We start from the raw sequence: 12,254 nt of genomic DNA, 5'->3' as shown, positions 1-12,254 counted from the left end.
TAAAAAAATTTAAATCTAACCCTCAGATTTATATTTAAAAAAAAAATAAAACTACAAATCTGACTCTCAAATCTGTGACATCAAAAAAAAATTAAAACCTATAAAATTGTTCCTCAAATTTGTAACCATCTACAAAAAAAAAACATACCCACTCTCCACATTATTTAAAAACATCGCGACAATTTCAATAATAAAAATAAAAAGTGAAAATGTTGTGGTGGTGCCCTCCATTAAAAAACCAAGTGCCATATTTTTGCTTAGGTAACACCCTTAACCACCAAGACTCTTGCAGTGCCATCTTTATCCATTTATGGCTTAATCTTTATGGGTGAAAAGAATAGAGAAGCATGGCAATGTGAAATGATGTCAAAAATAAAAATAAACCAAAAAAAAAAAAAGGGGGTCCGATAATGACAATAAACAAGTGTGGCAAACAAGCAAAGGTTATTGAGAGTAAAAAAGTAGAGACATAAAACATGAGATTTATCAACTTGGTAAGTATTTTCATTTTTTGGTATGTAGTCTTAAATTTTAATTTTAATTTCTCATAATAGAAGCAAAAGTTAGCTAAGACTTTTATCATTTTTGTATGACCTCATCTAGATAAATTAAACTAAATGAGTTTAGTTTAATACATAATTACCTAATTATATTCAATTTTTTTAGTAGTTTTTTTATAAAAAAATGTAAATTTTTACTAATACAATGATATGTAATTAAATATATACGTTAACTTGTATTAATAATTAGATTTATGTATTTAGATCATTTTTATAAAGTAAATTTAGAAACTAATTATTTTGTTGATATTATAATATACAATTAAATATTTGTGTAAAATCTTTTTATACTTGAAAATTAAATTATTTCTTTAGATTTTTAGTATATCCAAATTAAATTAGTCATTTTTTACAACAAAATTTAGATACTAGTTTTACTTTTTTTTTTTTTTTTAAGGATAGAAAGATTTCACTGTTTGTCAAAGTTGCTGACTTATGTGGGCCTAAGTCTCCACTTCAACGACACCAACCCCTCAAAGCAAGGTCCACCTCAGCATACTATTGATTTACGCAACAAACCATTTTTTTTTATTTTTCTTTTTCTTAATTTGAGGGATATTTATGGAGCCGGCCCAGACATGAAGGGCCCACATGATTGGACCTTAGATGGGCCCCAAAGGGTATGTTTGAAGGGGAGGCACAGGCACACCCACTAGGGTTAAATATTCCCTTCCTATGAGAAAAGCAATCGTAATTAAATTAGGTTGGTCTAATAGTTAATTAATTAGTTTATTTAAGTTATTAAGTATTGGGAGTTTGAATGAATAAATTACTATTTGTATTTATGAAAGATATAAACGCTAACAAATGTATCTATATAAGAATAAAACGACAATTGTATCTACGGAAGATAGCTTTCGTGTGCCAAGAATATTCTAACGGACCAATTGTGTAACCAACGTCCGGGTACTCTTGGCACACGAAAGCCATCTTCCGTAGTTATAATTGTCGTTTTATTCTTATATGAATACATTTATCAGCATCTGTATCTTTTATGGGTACAAATGGTAATTTATTCGAATTTGAATTCTGTCTTATTTATGTAATAATATATTAGGCAATAACAAATCCTTAAATAAAGTTTAGATGTGCAACAGATTAGTCTTTGATCTATCAGACTGGAGGATATAGTTTAGATCTGCGACAGATTAGTCTTTGACACGTGAAATTGGAGGATACAGTAAAAAAAAAAAAGCAATGGTGCTTAAAGGGCAAAATTGTAAAAACGTAGATGGGAACCATCCACCCATTTGGAAAAAGAAGAAAGAAGAAACAATATCAACTAAAATCATAAAGAAAAAAAAAATAGAAAAATAAAGATGGAACAATTAGAGAAGGGAGAGGGGGACAAAGTGGAAGGATGTTAATCCCATCATTGTAAAGTTTAGAAAAGAAAAAAATATTCCCATTTGACTTTTTTATATCTCATCATACACCATTGATTGTACTAGTACTATATATGTTTGGGGAAAATAATAATAATTTCTAATTTACATATTAATATTTGTGTGTTACTATGCTTTTATTTGATATGTTTCTTCTATAAGTTGACTAAAAAAATCATTAAACTTGTCTTCAAACATGACTTTGTCAATAAGTCATACTTAAAAAAAAAAAAAACTTGATTTGCAATGGAGTTTCTCTTATTTGCTGTGTAAAAAAATAAGATATTATATTATGAGTTTTCTTTTCTTCAGCTGTTTAATTGTTAATATATATTTTGAAAAAGAATTCTTTTTATTTAATATTATTACATTATTTTGTTGATCTAATTTTATCTCCACTCACAATTGATATCATAGTTTTTTATCTCTAAAATTTGTGATTTTTAAAAATATTTTTAATATTTATTTTGATTTAATTTTATTCTGAATATTTTTTATTTATGTTAAAATTACTACTAAAAATTAACTCAATTTAGACAGAATTAAAAATATCCATTTTTTATTTTGAAATTTGTTATTCATTAAGGTATCCTAACATTTTTTTTCTTTCCATTTTTAATAATTAAACCTAAAGCACTTAATTGAAAGATGTAAGCATCTATCACTTTGACCAGCCTATGTTATTTTCTCACCTAAGATATGTTCTAATCTAACCTATATATAGTTTCCTAAATCTCTAAATTTGGGTCAAATTTTATAGTCTATTAGAATTTAAAAAAAAAATCAACTTAAGTTTATCGAATAATAAATTTATTCGTCTACTTAAAAAAATATTTAAAATTTAAATTTTATCATATATACAATAATTTATTAATTAATAATAAATTATTAAATAAAATTTAGATCTGCCATGTATTAATTATTTATCTATTGAGTATATTTGTGAGCTGAAAGTGGTTCCTATAATGATGAAAATATAGTAATGCTTCCTTTTTCACTTTCACACAGAAAAAAGATCAAAGAGAAAGAATTTGAGGAAGAGAAGGATTGTTTGTTGTCTCTGAAATGAAACTGATTGCACCCAAATAATGCCGACAACACAATGGAAGCATGAAATCCCTTTTTTACAATGTTGTTGTTGTTGCATTTTTCTTTTTTTCTTTTTCACCTTTTTCTTCCCTATTTTTTCCACATGGGGATTTGCCATTGGCATGCTTGTAGTGGAATGAAACGTAAAGTCATATTGAGAAGATTTTTGGGAGGCTGATTTTTTTTTTCTCTCTCTCTTATTTCAAACATGGTGTATCTTGAATTGATCCTAAAGTTGTTTTTATCTTCCATGATCAAATAATGCAAACAAAGATCTTGACCATTTAACTAAGTTGGGTGATAGGCGCTTCAAATGTTCGTGATATTGATATGAAGAGTTTCAGTATTATTTAGAATATATTAGTTTATATTTTTAGAATGTTTTAATTTAATTTGATATATTTTGATTTTGTTTATTTAATTATGAACTTTAAGATTTTATTTGTTTTAACCTAATAAGAGGTTATAAATACCTCTTTAGTTATTGTAGTCGTAGTATAAAATGATTTAGAAGTTTAAAATTTTTCTTTTTGGTTTTGTGATGAAACCATGATGTGGACAATTGAGGTTGAGGAGTCCCTCTCTTGTTGCATTGAAAATTGGATAGAAGGTTGAGGAGTCTCTTTGATTCAATTTCCAAACTATGACGTTGACAATTTAGGTTGAGGAGTCCTTTTTGTTGCGTCAAGAAATTAGGTAGAGAGTATAGTAATTCTTTCTGTATTCAATTTCAATCTATCCTTTTTGTTTCTATTTCAATTTTAATGTATTTTTTTTATTCAGTTTAAATCCTTATCTTTTTGTTTATCTTTTATTTCTTTATTATTGGGTTGGTCTAGTAGTTAGCTCACTAATCCGCTTAAGCAAGTATCGGGGTTTGAATTTCATCTTGTAACTTGTACATGCAATAACCTGTTGTCCAATAACAAACCCTTAAATGGAGGCGAATTAGTACATGTCTTTTTGGAGTGAGAAATATCATGGAAAACAAAAAAAAAAGATCTTGACTATTTTAGATGTACTTTTATTCCTGTTATATTATTTGTAGGTTAAAATTTAAATGTAATTAATTTTATATGAAGTTAAAAACTAAAAGTCGTCAGATGACAATTTAATCAAACCTGTCAAATTGTTTGACCGCTGCACCGGAATTTCTACTTTATTTTTTATACTCTTCCTTTAATTTGTATAAGTAAATAATGTACTCTTGTTTTCTTTTTTCTTTTTGTCAAATTTTGTGAGTCTTTTACATATCTAAGCATTTTCTTCTTTTATGAAATAAAAAAGCACTAACTATTTTAGTTTCAACAATGATATGTAGACTTACAATTTTAGGGTTATGAGATATAAACATTATAATCATTAATAGCTCAAATTATAGTAGTGTTAATATCATTTTCTTGTTTTTTCTTATAAAAAAAAAACGTATTATTATTGTTTTATTTGTTAAATTTTTTGGACGGATATTTTATCTTGTTTTTATTTGTGTTTTACATGCTTAGCTTTTTTTTTTCCCTCCCAAAAAAAAAAGTGATACATGTTTAGCTACATAGATATATCATTTGTGTTTCTAGAATTTTGTCAAATTCAAATCCCTTTTGGCTTTCATATTTGTTATTTTGTGTTAGCATATAAAGCTTTTATAATATATGGTCTAAATTCTTCATCCACTGCCATTTTGTCTTGTACATATGTTCACAAGATTGTAAGTTGATTTTACACTTCACCTATAATGGTAGGGCCTTTAATTTATATAGTTTATAAAAAAATAGTGCCCTTTGACCTTTTTTTACATTGTAAAACAAGAATTTGGATTTTAATGTATATGGGATATTAATTATCAAGGGAAAATTACGGAAAGAATCATTATCAAAGACTAATTAATAAAAGATCCAATTACATCGTCATTATTAAAACAGACTGATTTAAAACATTATTCTACACTTACACATATAATAATACTATTAATCATTCTCTTATTAATTTTTTTATGATTGTTTTTAATTAAAAAAAGTCATTTATTTTGCTCTTTTCAGCATGAGTTTATTCAACTTTTTTTGTCTCTAATACAAGTTTAATTTTTTTATTTTTTACATAAAATACATTACTTATGAGAACCAATTACCATAAATGATACTAGTAATAACCATAACCTTAATGCAACTAATGGCAATACCACCAAACACTAAGACAATATTACGGAGAAAATTCATATGCAATTAATTTTACGTGAAATTGATAACTGAAAGTTATTAGATGAAAATTTATTTAAATCAATTAAATTATTTAAACGTTTTTAACTATTAACTTTATTTAAAATTAACTGTACCTGAATTTTTATTCAAAATAATTTGTTATAAGAAAAATTGTTATTAGACTCTCCAAATTAGGTCATCATAGTATAAGTTTAATTTAACGATTAGTAATATCTTTTTTTGTCTCTCAATTAAATTCTTTGGATCCTCTATTTTTAAATATTGATGGCTAAATTACAATAAAAATTGTTGGAATGTCTCATTAAAAAAATTAATATATTTGTATGGCTAGTATTATTAACGTTAAAGGGATAATACTCAATATATTATTACATTAATAAAAAAGATTAAAAAAATTCAGGGTTATTGAATTTAGGAAATTAGGATTTTAAAACTTTTGAATTATAATTTTTATTTATTTTTTCTAACATTTTTAGTGCCAAAGATTGATTAAGGATATTATGTCTATTTAGAAACTCTTTGGTCTTTTTTTAAAATTTTATTTAAATATGTTATTTATAATAATTTTAATATAATTAATCTTTTTTAATAATTAGTTTTTGTTAATAGTCCTTAAAATTAATTTTTCCTATTATCAATTTCTGCATGAACAACAAATATACATCATTAGTATATTAAAGTTTATTTGAAATTTTTTATAAATAATTTAACATACTACAGGACAAGCAGAGATTAGTGACGGTTTAATTGTCGAATTGCGGCGGTTTTAAACCGCCGCTAAATAGGTTGCCGGCGGGTTTGGTGGGTTCGACACAAAAACAGATCGATTGAGCGTCGGAAGACTAATTTGGAGATGAATCGCAACAATCCACCCTTAGTTGCTGCGTTTTGTGAAACCGCAGGAAGTTCGACGCTGGCATCCGCCGCATCTGTTGTAGTGTACATATGTGTAGGTTTATCTAACAACTCAGTTTTAACTTGGAAAAAGAACTTGTTTAGCTATATAATACCTAGACTAATTAAGGATATGTTTAGTAGGGGTGCTCATGTATCGGATTCGATCTACATATATGCGATATTTATTCGAATCCGATTCGAAAATTACGGATATGGATATGATCTGCAAGACTATCGGATCGAATCCGCACATTAATAGGATTGGATTGCGGATTTTATGTAAGTATCCGTCATCCGCAAAAATAAATAAATATTTTTTTATGTTTTATTTCAACTAATAATTATTATATATGTTGTATTATTTTATTTTTATTATTTAAGAAAAATATATTTAATATTATTTTAAAAGTAAACATGTTTAAAAGATTTAAAAGAGTAGAAAAAGAGATTTTATTGATTTTTTAAATAAAAATAAGCTTTTAAAAAGTATTTTTATGTTTTGCGTATATATCCGATATTCGATCCGATCCGATAATTTTAGTGCAGATCGGATCGAGATTTTGGCCATATCCGATCCGATCCATGTTCAACCCTAATGTTTGGTTTGTGTTTTATTTTTTATTTTTAAAATGTTTAAAAAAAAAGAAAGCAAAAAAAGCTTTTTATTTTCTTTTTTCCTTTATAAAATTCTAAAAAATCAAATAAAAAATAAAAACCAAATGCATTCTTATATATTAAAGAAAATGAAGATCAATTGAGGATCACATTTTGAAATGGATGCATATTTAATTAAATGAGGCTGCCCAAAATATAAAATCATTCTGTCAAAAAGATTCATTTCGACCACAAGTGTTAAAGTGGAAAATTCTTTTTGTTATCTTTGGTCATTGCTTGTGATGCAATAATAGAAAAAGTTGGATTAATTATTTTGTATAATGGGGAACCAACAAGTTATAAATATTGTTAAATTAATTACAACCATATATTATATGATGTGAGTATGAGTAATGGGACTTATGGGAAGCACGTGACACTACTTTTTGCGCATGCCAAAAGCACTCCAAACATGGAAAAATGGCACCTCATAAATATTTATATATATCCTTTGGGTTTTTATTTATTTGATATTATTTTATTATATGCATTTTTTTTTCGGGGATATTCACCTATTCTATTTGGTTCTAGATTTTTTTTTAAGATTTAACCGACGAATCTAATGTGCACCGAAAATGTGGTCCTTGCCCGAGTAATAATAGAAAAAATTAAATACTCCATCGAGGATAATATTAAATGATTTAGATTAAAATTAGATACAATTGAAAAATAATTTAAAATCCAATTACCGAAAATTATATTTTTTTATTCCCAAACCAAATGATATTAAAAAGGTAATGTTAGGTAGAAAAAAAAAAACAGTCGAAATTTTTTTTATTTAGTATTTATTAATTGTCGTAACAATTGATGAATCATAAAGAAAGTTATGACTGTTTTTTGCTAATATTTTTTTGTTACCAAACATTTTTTTATTGAAAATTGATTAAATATTGGTTAATTTAATTCGTGGAAATTAATTAATTATGAAGTTTAAGGAGAAGAATAAGTTTCGAATTAATTAAACTCCATATGAGTATATTAAAGCCATTTAAACTTTGTAACATTAATGTTGGGGATCAATAATTATTCAACCGAATTACCATTTTTTTAACTTAGAAATTTTCAAATATTTTTTGTTACACGAAGATAATGTTTCTCTTAAAATATTTATGATTAGATATTCTTATTTATTAGCCTACTTAGTTCATAATATTATCATACATAGTTTATCCATTACTCCATCTATTTCAAAATAATAATAATAATAATAATAATAATAATAATAATAATAATAATAATAATAATAATAGAACATTTCTAGTTATACTCTTCACATAATTTTAAGTAAAATAAATTATTTCAAAAGAAAAATGATCCTAATATACATTAATTGACATAATAAATTGTCCTTTAAATATAAATATTTAAAAAATTACATCTTCAATTTTTTATTTTATTTTAAAACCTAATAAAGTGACATGTTATTTTTATATATATTAACTTTGATATAATTCGTATACAACTAATTGTTCTCTAATCTTTTTAAAGAGAAAAACTCAAAACACCCCCTAACAATTATCTCAAAAGATAACGAGATCTTTGACAAAAAAAAAAAATTCCACCCAACCCCTGACAATTACCTCGAAAGGACAACGAGGTCTTTGTGCTAAAAAAAGTCAATGTTATTTTTTTTAGCACAGGAGCTAATCAGTCCAAAAAAAAGATCAGGGGCCGGATTGAGTTTTTTTTTTTTTTCTTAGGAGTCTCGTTGTCCTTTCGAGATAATTGTCAGGAGTCGAATGAGATATTCACTCATCTTTAAATGGGATGAGTTTATACTTTGATTTTAAGTTTTTAACAGAATAAGAAGAATAAATACTCATAAAAGTAATCCAACGCTTAAGTTAATACATGAATAATGAATTCTTTTTAAGAAATAATCTTAAATAAGTTTTTTTCTTTTTATTTTAAGTTTATTTTTCTATAAGTCTCGTATATGTTACTAATTGTTATTAGTTATAATCTTACTAATAATAAAAAAAATGTTTAAAAATGATTATTTGATATCAATATTAATTTTTTATCTGTAATATTTATAGGAGTAAACTATCATTTCTATCCATAAAAGTTGAAAACGCTGACATATCTATCCATAAAAAATTGATTTCGCAAGCAAAATTATCCAAACTCTAAATAATTACATAAAATCCACAAACTATCCTTGGTGAGTCTCATCCTCTTCATCTTCATCTAAACCGTGAACCCCATTGTTGCAGCACCCTCCCCTTTCCGCACTCTCTCTCTCTTCCTTCTACTCTATCTTCTTTAATCGTCCATCTCTTTCTCTCCTCCCTCTTCGCACTTTTCTCCTTCCTCTTCTTTTTCTATTGATGTTTCTCTCATCTCTGTCGTTCTTCTCTCTCTTTTGTGTATTAATGGTGGTTCTTCCTTTTGCTGTTGCGAGCTCCATCTCCTCCTCCCCTCCTCTTTTTCTTCTTCTTCTTCGGGAGGTTTTTGGCTTCAGGAAGTAGCAATTTTGAGTCCTCTATTTTCTGCAACCACAACTTCTTCAACGTTGAGTTCTTTCCTTTTTCAAATGTCGTATCTTCGTCTTCTTTTCTCGGCGTCGCTGCTCTCTTCTCCTCCTAGCGATGCGGTTTCGTCATCTCCTCCCAGCGTCGCCAATATCGAATTAATGTTCTGTGTTATTTGTAACGAAAATAGTGATATTTAATATGAGAAATTGACAATTTTTGGCGAAGGTTCTAAGAAATTATGATTTTATTTTGAATCTATGCATGTTCTATTATTCAATTTGATATGAGTTTGTTCTTTTTTTGTAATTTTGAAGAGGATAATAGTTGGGCTACGTTGATATTCAAGAGATGAGTGAGGAAAAGCGAGTGAGAGAGAGAGGGAGAAAGAGAGAGTAGGAAGGAAGATGATGCTACGACAGTAGTGGTTTAGGTGCTGTAAATAGTGAGTGAGGATGGATGCGTGCGTGAGAGAAGAGAAAGGGGTAGTTTGGGGATTTTATGTAATTATTTAGGGTTTGAGTAATTTTACTTGCAAAATCAATTTTTTATGAGTACAAATGGTAATTTTTATCTTCTATGAATAGATATATCAGCGTTTTTAATTTTTATGAGTAAAAATAATAGTTTACTCTATTTATAGTAGAATTATAATGTATAACCAAACTATATCGAATATATTACTTATTATGAATTAGAGCACAGTATAATTTTTTTTCCTTTTCCAATTTGGAAGTGGAGACATGGTCCCTCATATTTTGGATTTTGAAGTTGTCACAACCTTATCAGAAGAATCTCGACACTGCCATATCTATTCTCTGAAGAACTTTCTATTCTTTTGTTTTATTTCCTCAACTAAGAAACTAATATATGCCATTGATCATAACTACGTTGATTTGACTCTACAGTTTACAGATTTGACATCAATTTTAAATGCAAATTAAATTAAAAAACAATAATATATTGTACAATAATCCCCATTCACTCCAAAGTAATATAGTAATAGTTTGAAATATAATTATAAAATAATAATACTGTAAAATAATCAATTAATTATTATTGATTTTTGTAATTTTTATATATGTGAGTTCTGTTAATTATTTTAATTTAAATATGATTAAATTTTTATTTTTTATTTTACCAACTTCTTTACAAAAGAGCTTAATCGATAATAATAAAATAACATCTAATCACATTTCCAATCTTCTACGACCATTTGATGTCTAAATTCTACAAAGATTAATAAATATCAACATATCTTGTGATGAAAAAGTATTTTGTTCATGTTTTCACCTACTATTCAAACGTTAGTTTGAGGCTTATAATTTTAAAAATATTGTTAGGTTTCGTGCGGTCATATTAGCTTTTTTTTTTACGACGATTTACGTAATTAATAAAAAATATAATTATTTTTGTTAATATAACATTATGTGATTGATATATGTGTAAAATAAATTTACACTAATAATATATCAAAATTAAATTCTTATATATATATTTTTAAACACAATTATATTTCTCACTTTCTATACAATAAAATATCTAGATATGCATATTTTTTTAATCTAGTTGTTACTATTGGTTTTATGACCAAATTATCTATTGCTACTTTTGATTAATTATACTAACTGTCATGCTTATTATTTTAATTTGTCTTAATTAAGTTATCTTTAACATTCTTTTTATTTTTGGTGACTGTTATCTTTAACATTCTGAATTCCATAAAAAGTTAATTCTAAATAATTTATGATTTATTTTATTAATTTAGGATTATTATGTCTTATTTTAGTTTATTACAAATAAATGAATTTGATTTATTAAAAATTAAGTTTAATTATTGTAACATTTAATATTCTACGATTAATTTTAATTGCGACGTGCACATAAAAAGAAATATAAAATTCATTTAATATCGTCTTATGACTTATGCATGAGAATTCATTAAAAGAAAATGTTACATAATCTAATTCTATCATAAGATTTTTACTAAATGGAGCTGAAAACTCAAAGCTGAAATCATTAATTAAAGAACTAAAATATTTATTAATTTGATTGGTTACATGATTATATATAAAAGAAAAATGAAGATTATGTTCCACAAAACTACAGCTCCATGTATTTAGCTAACTCCAATCCATTGGGTTTAATTTTAGAATAAAGTTTTACATTTAAACAAAATCTTTATCTAAGTCTATCTAAATTGTTGTAATAATTTTTTAAATTATGGGCTAATTTTTTTTCTCATTCTTCTCCTTCTCGTATTTCTTCTTCTTCTTCTTCCGAATTTGCACATATTTTTCTTCTTTCATTCTTCTTCTCCTCTCTCTCTTCTCCTCTTTTTTTTTTCTTATTCGTCTTCCAACAAATTTGCACACGCAGGTTTTTCTTCTTTCTTTCTTTTTCTCCTTCTCTTAGAGATTATCAATTCAATTCAATTCAATTCAAAACAATTCAATTCAATTCATAATGAACCGAACATATTATTAAGGTGAAACAATTGTATAGTACTAAATAAACAGAATATTATCTATTATATAAAATCAAATTCAAAAACAGTTTTCTGCATAATGAACCGAACATGTTATTAAAGTGAAACAATTGTATAGTACTAAATAAACGGAACATTATCCATTATATAAAATCAAATTCAAAATACCTGCGTCTACAATTTAGAGATTATCAATTCAATTTAATTCAATTCAACTCAATTTAGAACATGTGCGTCAATTCAATTCAATTCAATTCAATTCAATTCATAATAAACCGAACATGATATTAAGGTGAAACAATTGTATAGTACTAAATGAACAGAACATTATCCATTATATAAAATCAAATTCAAAATAGCTTTCTGCATAATGAACCGAACACGTTATTAAGGTAAAATAATTGTATAGTACTAAATGAACGGAACATTATCCATTATATAAAATCAAATTCAAAACAGGTTTCTGCATAATGAACCGATCACGTTATTGA

The sequence above is a fragment of the Arachis hypogaea genome, chromosome 13 (genome assembly GCF_003086295.3).
Source record: "Arachis hypogaea cultivar Tifrunner chromosome 13, arahy.Tifrunner.gnm2.J5K5, whole genome shotgun sequence".
Taxonomy (NCBI): Eukaryota; Viridiplantae; Streptophyta; class Magnoliopsida; order Fabales; family Fabaceae; genus Arachis; species Arachis hypogaea.
This window is presented reverse-complemented; position numbering follows the sequence as displayed.